The sequence below is a fragment of the Spea bombifrons genome, chromosome 1 (genome assembly GCF_027358695.1).
Source record: "Spea bombifrons isolate aSpeBom1 chromosome 1, aSpeBom1.2.pri, whole genome shotgun sequence".
Taxonomy (NCBI): domain Eukaryota; kingdom Metazoa; phylum Chordata; class Amphibia; order Anura; family Pelobatidae; genus Spea; species Spea bombifrons.
The window spans coordinates 3,970,784-3,983,406 of NC_071087.1; the positions used below are offsets into that span (position 1 = coordinate 3,970,784).

Genomic DNA, 12,623 nt, shown 5'->3' on the forward strand with positions numbered 1-12,623 from the left:
ATATAGTCCGCATATAATGATGTATAAGATGCTGATAGAATGCGCGTCTCCTTTATATTTATATATAGTATATATAGTCCGCATATAATGATGTATGATATGCTGATAGAATGCGCGTCTCCTTTATATTTATATATAGTATATATAATCCACATATAATGATGTATGATATGCTGATAGAATGCGCGTCTCCTTTATATTTATATATAGTATATATAGTCCGCATATAATGATGTATGATATGCTGATAGAATGCGCGTCTCCTTTATATTTATATATATATAGTTATATATAATCGGCGTATAGCGATGTACAAAATGCTGATAGACTGTATATCTCCTATATATATCTATACCGTATTTGCTCGATTATAAGACGACCCCCCCAAAATCTAAACATTAATTTAGGAAAAAAACAAAAAACCTGAAAATGACGACCCTATAGGAAAAAAGTTTTACTAATAAATATTAATTCATGTAAACTATTTTTTCATATTTAATAAAAACAATGATTGAGAAAAATACTTTTTTGTTTTTCCAGCCCCCCTCAATGCCAAATACAAAAAAAAAAGAGTTTTAAAAAGTGATGGGAAAATAGTAATATTTCATAAAAATCCTGGTGATAAAGCGGGAGGACTTCCAATCAGGGCGATTTAATGAATATATTTCTGGGTTTTCCCCCATTGGCAGTCGCCGCGTACAATTTATATACATAGAAAACTGCGGAAAATGAGTTTTTTGATGTTTTTTATTTCCGTCACAGAAAACGTCTCACATTCATGATTACAAATGCTAATTGAGAACGAGGGGAATGACGGCTGAACAGACGCAGTAAGCAGATGAAAACTCCTCCGGTCCTGTAGTGTCAGAGTCCTGGTCCATTAGGGGTTAATGATCTCAGTCCCAATAGATGGTATATATACGGGCTTCAGTGAACTCGTACGTAGATGCTCCGGGACTTCCACACATTTCACACACTTTGTGGGGGTCATCTTCACTACTGGACTCTGCTTCAACCTCAGAGGAGTCGCTGCTCGATGATGATGACGAAATGGGAACGATGGCGTCCCACGGTGTCCCGTCTGCGTCTGTCATCCCTCTGGTGCTGCAATTGTCTACTCGTTTGTTTCCCTTGGGTTTTATGGTACTGAAGAGAAAGAGAACATTGAGATTGTTACGGGAAGGTCAGTGATGGATCTTCAGGTTTATGGCTGAGTGAAGTCCTCATACAGGACAACCTCAGACGTTCCTTCAAAGATGTCAGTAAACACCCGGCCCGTTATTCCGGGACTAGGTCACATTTTATAAAAGACTCACCTGAGTTCAGGGCCGGTCTGTGGAGACTCGCTTTCCGGTGGAATGGAGACAACGGTGTCTGGTGGAGCAGAGTCTCTCGTTGGTCCAGCATCAACTTTCCCACCGGTTCCCTGACATTTCCTGGACCTGACGAGGAAAGGAAATATTATTATTGCTATCGACCAACTTTCTGCTTCAGGGAGTCTTTGGCTGCAGTTCATCCCCTTTATGAAGCCAAGAGAGGAAAAGATGGAAAGTGACGACAAAAGCTTTTGGGACCTCAGAGGTCTCTTCTTCAGATGGAAACTTACTTTTCGTTCTTTCTAATGACGGCTCTGATCAAACTGATCACACTATATATCAGAAAGGGCGCGAAACCACTGATCAGGAGGAGATACACTCTGTACATTATAAACGCCTCCGTCTGATCTTCACGATCCTCCTCATCTTCACGATCCTCCTCATCTTCGGGTAAAGGTCTCTCCCCCGAAGACACGATGAAACTCAGCGAAATAAGCGCTAAGATGGAGCTGCAGCTTCCCATGCTTGCTGTGATTTGCTTCACACTGAGCTCTGCACGGAGCGTCTCACTTGTTACTAGTGGGGCTATTATGACATCATCATTCCGCTTGTGGCGTCACAATAGCCAGTTGCCTCTAACACAGAGAACGTTTAGAAGCCTATGATGTCACAGATTGCCATGGTAACTGCTTAGCTTGTGTCCTGAGAGCTTATAGTTTATGTATTAACCCCTTCATGACCAAGAGGTTAGACTGCATATACGTGAAGGTTTCTGTGTAGTTTAACACAGCAGGTAGAGGAAGAAGACAACGTTCTATGCTGGGGATTATGATTATACATCGTAGAGATTGTGCATAGAATCCGCATGTACAGAGATGAAAGGGTTAATAATGTGTCCACGGAATGATCGGAAGGTAAGTAACAAAATGTATCCAAATAGTGACCAGCGAGAAAATAAATCAACTATAAAACTGCTGTATTTCTAATGATTAAGGAATGAAACATGTAATTGAAACAATTAGTAAAGAATTCAGTGAGTTTTGTCAGCTAAATTTGGTTAAATAAATGAAATATAAAATTAAAGTGTTTCTAATTAATGATTAAATCAATAAAGAATGATATGAAATAAAATGATTGTTTTCCTAATAATTTAATAAAATGAAACTGTAGTTTGGGGAAGCCGTATTAGTCCAGTGTATAAGAATGCAAAAAAACCAGAATGCTGCAGAATCTTGTAATACCTTTTTTATTGGAATAACAGTATTTAAAATAATAGACGAGCTTTCGGGGTCCTCCCTTTATCAACAGCATTTCTGACCAAGCAAGTGAAAAACACAGTTTAAAACTGACCAGCACATGTTCTGATACAGGGGTTAAAACAGGTAGAGAATTTGCAGACAAAAAACCAAGAGGGTCGTAAATAGTTAATAGTGGCAAATACTGCACAGATAGGGGGGGCAGGGGGGAGCGTGTAGGAGAGGGGAAAAAAAAAAAGGCACCCGTTGATCCATTTTTATGATTGTAAAAACAGAGGACTTGGTGTGGATTTGTTTTAGTCCTCTGTTTTTACAATCATAAAAATGGATCAACCGGTGCCTTTTTTTTTTCTTCTCTCCTACACGCTCCCCCCTGCCCCCCCCCTTACCTGTGCAGTATTTGCCACTATTAACTATTTACGACCCTCTTAGTTTTTTGTCTGCAAATTCTCTACCTGTTTTAACCCCTGTATCAGAACATGTGCTGGTCAGTTTTAAACTGTGTTAGTGGGATATGGGCACTGGGGGGGAAGGTGTTAGTGGGATATGGGCACTGGGGGGAAGGTGTTAGTGGGGTATGGGCACTGGGGGGAAGGTGTTAGTGGGGTATGGGCACTGGGGGGAAGGTGTTAGTGGGGTATGGGCACTGGGGGGAAGGTGTTAGTGGGATATGGGCACTGGGGGGAAGTTGTTAGTGGGATATGGGCACTGGGGGAAGGTGTTAGTGGGATATGGGCACTGGGGGGAGGTGTTAGTGGGGTATGGGCACTGGGGGGAAGGTGTTAGTGGGGTATGGGTACTGGGGGAAGGTGTTAGTGGGATATGGGCACTGGGGGAAGGTGTTAGTGGGGTATGGGTACTGGGGGAAGGTGTTAGTGGGATATGGGCACTGGGGGAAGGTGTTAGTGGGGTATGGGCACTTGAGGGGAGGTGTTAGTGGGGTATGGGCACTGGGGGGGAGGTGTTAGTGGGGTATGGGCACTGGGGGGGAAGGTGTTAGTGGGATATGGGCACTGGGGGGGAAGGTGTTAGTGGGATATGGGCACTGGGGGGAAGGTGTTAGTGGGATATGGGCACTGGGAGAGAAGGTGTTAGTGGGATATGGGCACTGGGGGAAGGTGTTAGTGGGGTATGGGCACTTGAGGGGAGGTGTTAGTGGGGTATGGGCACTGGGGGGGGAGGTGTTAGTGGGGTATGGGCACTGGGAGGGAAGGTGTTAGTGGGATATGGGCACAGAGGGGGAGGTGTTAGTGGGGTATGGGCACTGGGGGAAGGTGTTAGTGGGGTATGGGCACTGGGGGGAGGTGTTAGTGGGATATGGGCATAAACTTTTATTATTACTATTACTGTTACTAATATTGTTATTATTATCATTATTATAAATATATATCGCTGTCATACTCCGCAGCGTTGTACAATGTGTGTTATTATTATTATTTATATATCGCCGTCATACTCCGCAGCGCTGTACAATGTGTTATTATTATTTATATATCGCCGTCATACTCCGCAGCGCTGTACAATGTGTGTTATTATTATTATTTATATATCTCCGTCATACTCCACAGCGCTGTACAATGTGTTATTATTATTTATATATCGCTGTCATACTCCACAGCGCTGTACAATGTGTTATTATTATTATTTATATATCGCCGTCATACTCCGCAGCGCTGTATAATGTGTTGTAATTATTTATATATCGTCGTCATACTCCGCAGCGCTGTACAATGTGTGTTATTTATATATCGCTGTCGTACTCTGCAGCGCTGTACAATGTGTTATTATACAATTCATATCAGTTAACTGTAGGGAACAGCTCACGCATGGGGCGGCAATGACAGTTTCACACAGGTTTTAAAAGTAAAGCGTGTTTATTTAGATGCTGTAGGCACAGAGCACCTTATAAACAAAACAAACTCTAAGCCTGTCCGGCTCTAACTAAACATCCGGATACCTCTCTACAAGCCAAGGTCTGGCACAAAGCAAAGTAACATGTTTTGCATGGGGTAAAGCTTCATACCTGGTGGGCTGCAGCGCTGGCTGTAGCTGCTCCTTCACTCAGTTTCTCCTCCCTCTGGAAACCTAACAGCCCTCTCTTTTAAGGCTTCCTCCCCAGTAATGAGCTTAGGAAGCCTCACCTGAGGGCTCCTGGGTTTGCTACCGTGCCTGGCTGAGGAAACCAGGTGAGATATATATCCCATCAACCACTCTCCCATACACTTTACCACATAACGTTTCATTATTAATGATTATTATAAATGATAGATACCTATATTTGAAAATTTAAAATATAATAAAGGATCGTCTTAAACACACTGAAGCATGTGGAGGAGGAGGAGGAGGAGGAGGAGGAGGAAGAGGAGGAGGAGGTGGAGGAGGAAGAGGAGGAGGTGGTGGAGGAGGAGGAGGAAGAGGAGGAGGAGGAGGTGGAGGAGGAGGAAGAGGAGGAGGTGGAGGAGGAGGAGGTGGAGGTGGAGGAGGAAGAGGAGGAGGAGGAGGTGGAGGAGGTGGAGGAGGAAGAGGAGGAGGTGGAGGAGGAGGTGGTGGAGGAGGAGGTGATTGTTGTTTGTGGATATACGTTCGGCTATGCACCAGTGGATGAACGCGGGACGCCGTGATTTTGAGAACTGCTGCTACTCCGATTATTATTATTTTTTTATATATTAAAGTATTCAATTTTTCATATCACTCTCGCCTCCGGATCTGTGCTTCAAGAATTCGGGAAGATTTCCCTCGTTTCTCTTTTTTTCTGAGATTACGAAGTTTGGATATAAAAAAATCTAACGGTGGGGAGTGAAATCTACCCGGGAGACGAATAACCCCTCCGGCTCATCCCTTTGCGCGATCTACGGGCCTGAATAACCCCAAACGTAAGGGTCCAATTTGCCTACCGGATATATATACATTTGTGTAGCTGAATTACACTATGATCTTTTTTTCTTGTTTTATGATTGAATTTAATATACTGCTCGGATCTCTTTGAAGCTACAATGAATTGGTATTGTTTATATTATGTACACTCACTCGGTGGGGGGAGCGCTCACCTATATACGTTACAGGATTTTGCAGCGTTTAATATGCAGCAAAGCTGAAACACGTATTGCAATTATGCTTTTAAAAAATATGGAATTGTTGATGTAGATTAACCGTTTATTAATCATAATTGTTCAATGTGTATAAAAATAGTTTTATTAAGGTTGCGCACACGACAAGGACGTGTATTTCTATCGGCCAGTTGCCCGCGGCGTGTAATACTCATAGTTGGACACCTCTATTAAGTTACGGTCAGGCGGATCGGATCTCCCCCACAGCTCCCGTCCGAGGTACCGGCCCTTCTTCCACGCGCACTCCGCATGCCTAAAGGGAAAGACACAAAGCCAATTAATTGTATCCCACGCGTGCAAACCAGATTACCATGCATTTTCTGCGCATGCGCATTCCTGGGAGCATCCAAGCTCCGGCTACCCGGAACCTTTCATGGATGTGGGTGTGCGGTACTGCTGACTTTGGTGGGCGGTTCCACATGGAGTAAAGACGCTGTGGTTGGAGGGGGAAGTGGGCGGAGAGTGGGGCGTGCAACAAAACCAGGAGAGTTCCCAGGTCTGTGCATCCCATGTCAGGGGGGCATATCAGGGGCCAAAAAGAGGCTGGGTGGTAGGGTGTGTGAGTGTGGTTGCCCCGCTGCGGTGGCCGGGGGTATTTTGGTGGTGGGTGAGGTACCTGCAGGTGCTCCAGCACCGCGCCGAGAGGCGTCTCTGTGATCAGACACAGGTCTGCGGAGCCCGGGGAGGGACGATGGGCCTTCGGCTCAAACTCTTTGCCGGCTTCGTGAAGATTTATCTTCTGCATCCCAAAGGACAGAGCTTTCCGGTTCTCCTGAAACACAGAGGGCAGAGAGGGTCTGGCGGGGGATGGCTGTCATTGGCTGCATGGTTACAACTCCCAGTAGGCTCAGACTACACAGTGGGGGTGGTGGTTGAGGTGTAGTGGTTGCTAGAGGGCCACGGGTGGGCCAGACCCGTTATATCCTGCTTGAGTTAGGTTTATCATCAGGTACCCCTCTCACAGTAACAGGGCATCAATCCCAGACCTGCCCCAGTGGGGTTTTATAAAGATACCCCTGCGCCCCACCATCCCCCAGGCCTGCCTAGTTGCCCAGCCACCCCCCCACGTGGTACCTTGAACGTGGTCACCTCCATGCCCAGCACCTCCGTGTAGAAGTTGATGGTTCTATCCAGACTCTTCACGGTCAGAACCAAATGGTCCAGACGCTGAATACGGATCGGGGGCCGAGAGCTGGAGGCGCAGCGGACGAGGCAAGAGCAGACCTAGAACACAGAGCAACCACGCTTTGTATGATGCAATGTGAGTGCACTCTCGGTACCTGGGCTCGGAGTAGTGTGAGTACGCTCTCTGTACCTGGTCTTGGTGTAGTGCTGAGTGCCCTCTCTGTATTTTGGCACCCTCTTAATTATTATTTATTGATTTATATAGCGCCTTCATTTGCCGCAGCGCTGTACAATGGGTAACCAGCGCAGCACAGAGCGATGTGCAGTTTTCAGTGTTTTACGTACTGACCCCGTGCCGATTCCCCGGGCGTTGGTTCCGATAAAAGCAAATAGAGAGCGGAAGCCTTCTGGCGTGAACCACTGTGCGGGGAGGAACAGACGCCGCGTCAGAGACACTATACGACCCCATGGAGCTAAAGCTGGGGACGGCACCGATCCCCAAACTACGCCAAGATCTTTCAATCAGTACACAATGAGTTAAGGAGTCAAATCAGCCCCATCCGGGCCGTCTGTTCTGGCCGTTTCTCCTTCTGTAAAGACTCAGAACTAAATGTCGCCTTAGAATCGAGAGCCATATGCCTATCCCATGCATGTTTAAATCCCCTCTACCACTTCTGCTGGGAGGCTGTTCCACCCTTTTAACACTCCCTTATTAAAGTAAAGCTTCCTTACATTCCATCTATATTGTTGGAACATTTCTCATCCTCTGAAATAAGCTTCCCTCCTGTATTTAGTTATATCCCTTTAAGTATTTCTCACGTTTTCTGTGCTGTCTGCAGGCTTACCCGGCTCACTCGCTCTTCATACAGGGCGTCCGTGAAAAGCTTCCGGAGCTGGTCCAGCAGTCCCTTAGAAGCCAAAAGGATGTAGAATATTTAAAAGTGAAATCACGTCTAAAACCGAGTAAACTTGCCACAGTCACTGCAAAGACAACTGCTCTCGGAGCGCTCTCTACCCGACTCACTTTCCATTTCTAGAGCATCTCCTGAAGCATCCATTCGGAATGGAAAAGTGCCGCACCATAATAATTTGAAGTCATTTGATTTATTTTGGCTTCCGTTACCTTGAACTTATCCAAGCAGCTTGTGGACGATCTCCTCCTCTTCGTTGGCCGTCTTGCTGGCAGAACTGGGAGAAAAGCTGAAGCCAGCGGTCTGTGTCCTTGGTCTGTCGCGGTCACGACATAAGACAGACATCTGTGAGCTCAGTAGGAATCCAACCAACCTGTGCCTCCCTAAAAAGTCTACAAAGACCGCAGCTAGGATGGAGTTATTTCTGTTTGGTTTCCACTAGGGCTGCAACTAATGATTATTTTAATAATCGATTAGTTGGCCGATTATTTTGTCGATTAATCGGATAAAAAAAATACATTATTTTAAATTGAAGAAAAATTGCAATAAAAAACGTACAATTTACACTTTCATCTCTTTATTGCAATGGCCTCTCTCTATTCACCTTCTTATTTTACTGACATAATAATAAAAGCTAAAAGAACCCAAACACAGTGCTTCTCAAACTAGGTTTTAATACAAAGTTATTAGTAAATATTAATTCATATGTTAACTATTTTTCATATTTAATAAAAACTGAGAAAAAAGCCTTGTTTAAATTTTTTTATTTACCAAACTGCCCCCAGTTATGCACATCTGACCCCCAGCTTGCCACTCTGCCCCCATATATGCCTTATACCTCTTATATGCCAGATTCCACTGTGCCCCCTGATATGCCACTGTGCCCCTGATATGCCTTATACTCCTTATATGCCAGTGATATGCAACTGAGCCCCCTGATATACCTTTTACCCCCGGATATGTTTATGCCCCCCTGATATGCCTAATATCCATATGCCTTATACCCCCTATATGCCCTAAAAATTCACGCCACTATAACTCACCCATACACCACTCTGGCTCCTCCCCCTCCATACACCACTCTGGCTCCTCCCCTCCCATACACCACTCTGGCTCCTCCCCCCTCTCATACTCCACTCTGCCTCCTCCCCCCTCCCATACACCACTCTGCCTCCTCCCCCGCCCATACATCACTTTGGCTCCTCCCCTCCCATATATCACTTTGCCTCCTCCCCCTCTCATATACCACTCTGCCTCCTCCCCTCCCATACATCACTTTGGCTTCTCCCCCTCCCATACTCCACTCTGCCTCCTCCCATCCACCACTTTGGATCCTCCCCCTCCCATACTCCACTCTGCCTCCTCCCATACATCACGTTGGCTCCTCCCCCTCCCATACATCACTTTGCCTCCTCCCCCCTCCCATACTCCACTCTGCCTCCTGTGAACCTCCGTTTCTGACAAGACACCAGGGAGCCGGGTAGAGAGGCAGAGTGGCGTATGAGAGGGGGAGGAGCCAGAGTGGTGTATTGGAGGGTGGCTCCCATGCACCCCTCTGACTCCTCCCCCCTCCCATACACCGCTCTGCCTCTCTACCCGGCTCCGTTACTGAAGGCACTTTCACTGCAGCTTCATAGAAGCCACAGTGTAAGTGAAGGGCAGTAACGGAGGCTGTCTGTGCGATGCAGACCCTCACCGGCTATCAGAGGGGATGATTCTCTGTCAGCCGGTGGGGGTCTGCATCGCACAGACAGACTCCGTTACTCACCTTCACTTACACTGATGCTTCTATGAAGCAGCAGGGAAAGTTCCTGTCAGTAACGGTGCCGGGTAGAGAGGCAGAGTGATGTATGGGAGGGGGGAGGAGGCAGATGGGAGGGGGAGAGAAACGGAAGTGAGAGACCGGCCGACAGTGAGGGGAATCCAGGTCCCCTGCAGCGTTGCGGGGGATCTGGATTCCGGTGTTATAATCCGATCTCTGTTTGAGGTCGGATTATATAAGGAGAGGAGTTTTTCAGAGCATTTGCTTAATTAATCGATGATGAAATTCGTTGACAACGATTTTCATTATCGATTATTATCGATTTTATCGATTAGTTGTTTCAGCCCTAGTTTCCACAGAAAGGACCTGTGACCCCCCCCCTCGATACTCATTAATCCTCTCGGGAGAGCACTCATCCCTCATTTACAGAGCGGACCCCGCTGATCAAACTAAAGCATGTTTTTAAGCCTCCTACGTGACCTCCTGGAACAATACCGGGAAAGCGGGACTCACCTGTTTGATGGTGGCCACCATTCTAGCCATCAGCATAATACTGGCTGTCTCTGGAGGGTAGTGCATATTTCTACAACAGGGAGAGAACACTCAGCAGATCAGCAACGTGGTAGAATTTGGGAATAATGACTAATCTGCTATGATGGATATCCCACCGGTCCCCTCCCACCAGCTAGTCTTGTCAAAATTCAATGACATCATAACCTCACAAGCGACACGCGAGGAGCTGATTCATGTACCGTGTGCCGGCCGGCATGGTCTGGTCAACGGAGAAAATAAAATAATGAATTACTTACCGCCAGGCCTCTTCCAGCTTGTTCAAGGGATGCGAAGGGTTATCCCGGGATGGCCCCAGACACAGGACCTGGTGGTACTGCTCTGCTGCAGCTTCCAGGCATTCAGTGCTGCAGTAGGACACCTGAAGACAAGGACGCAGAACGTTCAATGTTGAGTTTAAGAAACTTAAAGCACTCAATGAAAATATTCTACGGCACGGACGCCTTTCAGACCTGGCACCGAGGACACTGCTGGTGCAGCCCGTTCCGTACATCGCAGAGTTCAGGGTACGGTAGGACGACATGGAGATTCCCAGAGAGTCTTCTCCTCTGCCGTCTCCAGGGATCGCAGGCAGTGGTCGCAAGCTACAGACTGAGACCTTCATTAAAACGCCACCCAACGGTCCCGATGTAAGGATGTTTCCCTCCAAACACAACGGGGCAAGAACTTTAATTGCAAGGCAGGACAATGGGATAGAGCGGCAATAGTGGGACTGTCCAAAGCGGGACAGTTGGGAGGCATGCAAACACCTGACAAATGATAGAACGTCATTCTGGTGCAGGAAGAAAGTACAGGAGGCAGATCTCACCTCTATACCTGTACAGCGCGTTCCACTGAAACTGAGACGACACCAAAGGCTTCTCCCGAAATAGAGGGTGGCAGTTAGGTGGAACAGCCTCCCAGCAGAAGAGGCAGAGGGTAAAACAGTGAGGATGTTAAACATGCATGGGATAGACATACGGCTCCTGAATCGAGAAGACGAGACCAACGACTGATTAAGGTTTAATTCTTTAAAGCAGGAGAAACTGGTGACTAGATGGGGGCGAAAGGGGCTGATCTGCCGTCAGAGTCTACGTTTCCATAGCAGATAAATGTATAAGCATAAACCTCGTTATTTGTGAGATACCAGGTGAGCCGGACCGTCTGCTTTGCACTTTCCCCATTTGGTGGGGCAGTTTTCAGTGCACCCCGTTCACTCAATGGGTGAGACAGTTTCTTCTGTACCCCCCCACGACAGGTGGGGCAGTTATCTGTGAACCCCCCTAATAACAGTCTATCCTATGCTATCCCCCAATAGATCACTTTCTGTACACCCCTTCCTACAGAGAGGTGTCTCCCATGTACCCCTGAACAGCTGGGGGCAGTTCACCGAGTACACCCCCTGCTGGCGGGCCAATGTCCTGTGAAACCCTCGGCAGGTGGGATAGTACTCCAGGTGTTCCCGGTGTTGCTTTGCTTTCGGGAGAGGGAGATGCCGTCTACCCTGCAAACGCCGGTGTATTATCTCGCCGGTAAAACGCCACATTCCCCCCACAAACACCTGTACCTTGCCAGAGCTGATGAAACGGAACTCCACCAACCAGCGGGAATCCTCCGGCCTCATACATGGAGGCGGCCATGATGAGCGGGGCGTTAAATTCAAGTTAATTCAAATGCGCGTGACGTGAGAGACCGCAGAGAGCGGATGTCACTCGGCTCTGGGAGCCATAACTGTCAAAAAGCGCTAACTAGTTTATCCAGTCTCTCCCTCAGGGACCACAAATCACTGATGCCCCTCTCTCCTCCCCTGATGCCCCTAGGAGAATGTTTGCAGGGTATGAGGGAATCACAGGGTTCTTCAGCCCTAAAAACCTAAAGAAGCAGCAGAGAATGAGTTAATAAAAATGGGACCGTACCCCTTACGTATAACATAGTGCAGCCCAAAATAATATTAATATCGAAACGCAGGATTTAAGTTCTTTCCCCGCTACGTAGAGGTGGAACATTTTTAAACGGTGCGTGATATAAACCAGCATAGAGACGCAGATAGCGACAGAACGCTGAGGTATTGCCGCCAGCCACCGGACGCCGATCCGCACTTCACTGCTAGGCCTTGTGTGTGGCGGACAAAATCGCTGCCGTTTGCTGTTTGTTATAGAGATAAATCATTAATTCTTCCTTATTACCAGGAAATCCTTTCATCGTACAATTATTTAACTATTTCTTATACTTAAAGCTAAGGGCCCCAGCGATATAATATAAAGGGGGAGGTGCTGCGATTCAGCCAGTTGGATACATGGAGATGATCACTCGCAGCATCTACCCAGTAATTCTAGAGGCTTGGAGGGTCCGGCTCGTATATACCCACCCAACCCTTTCAATAGCTTTCTTAGCGTCTGAGAGAGTCAGGAGAGGCGAGGATCTCCTATCAGCAAAACCTACGATATTAATTAACCCGCTAACGTTAATTAATTAATTACGGGACAAGTTTCCAGCAAGAATTCTATTTACTGCGCATGCATAACAATTTGCAAAAGACCCTTAAGCCTTTCGGGCTTTATCAGGTCAAGAAACATTCTTTGAAAGTTTATTTTTCT

General features: G+C 46.8%; 1 pseudogene; it reads right to left on the reverse strand.

Moving 5' to 3' along the window:
• Positions 1-5,767: 5,767 nt before the first annotated feature.
• LOC128488822 (histone-lysine N-trimethyltransferase SMYD5-like) lies at positions 5,768-11,666 on the reverse strand (annotated as a pseudogene).
• Between the last annotated feature and the right edge of the window lie 957 nt (positions 11,667-12,623).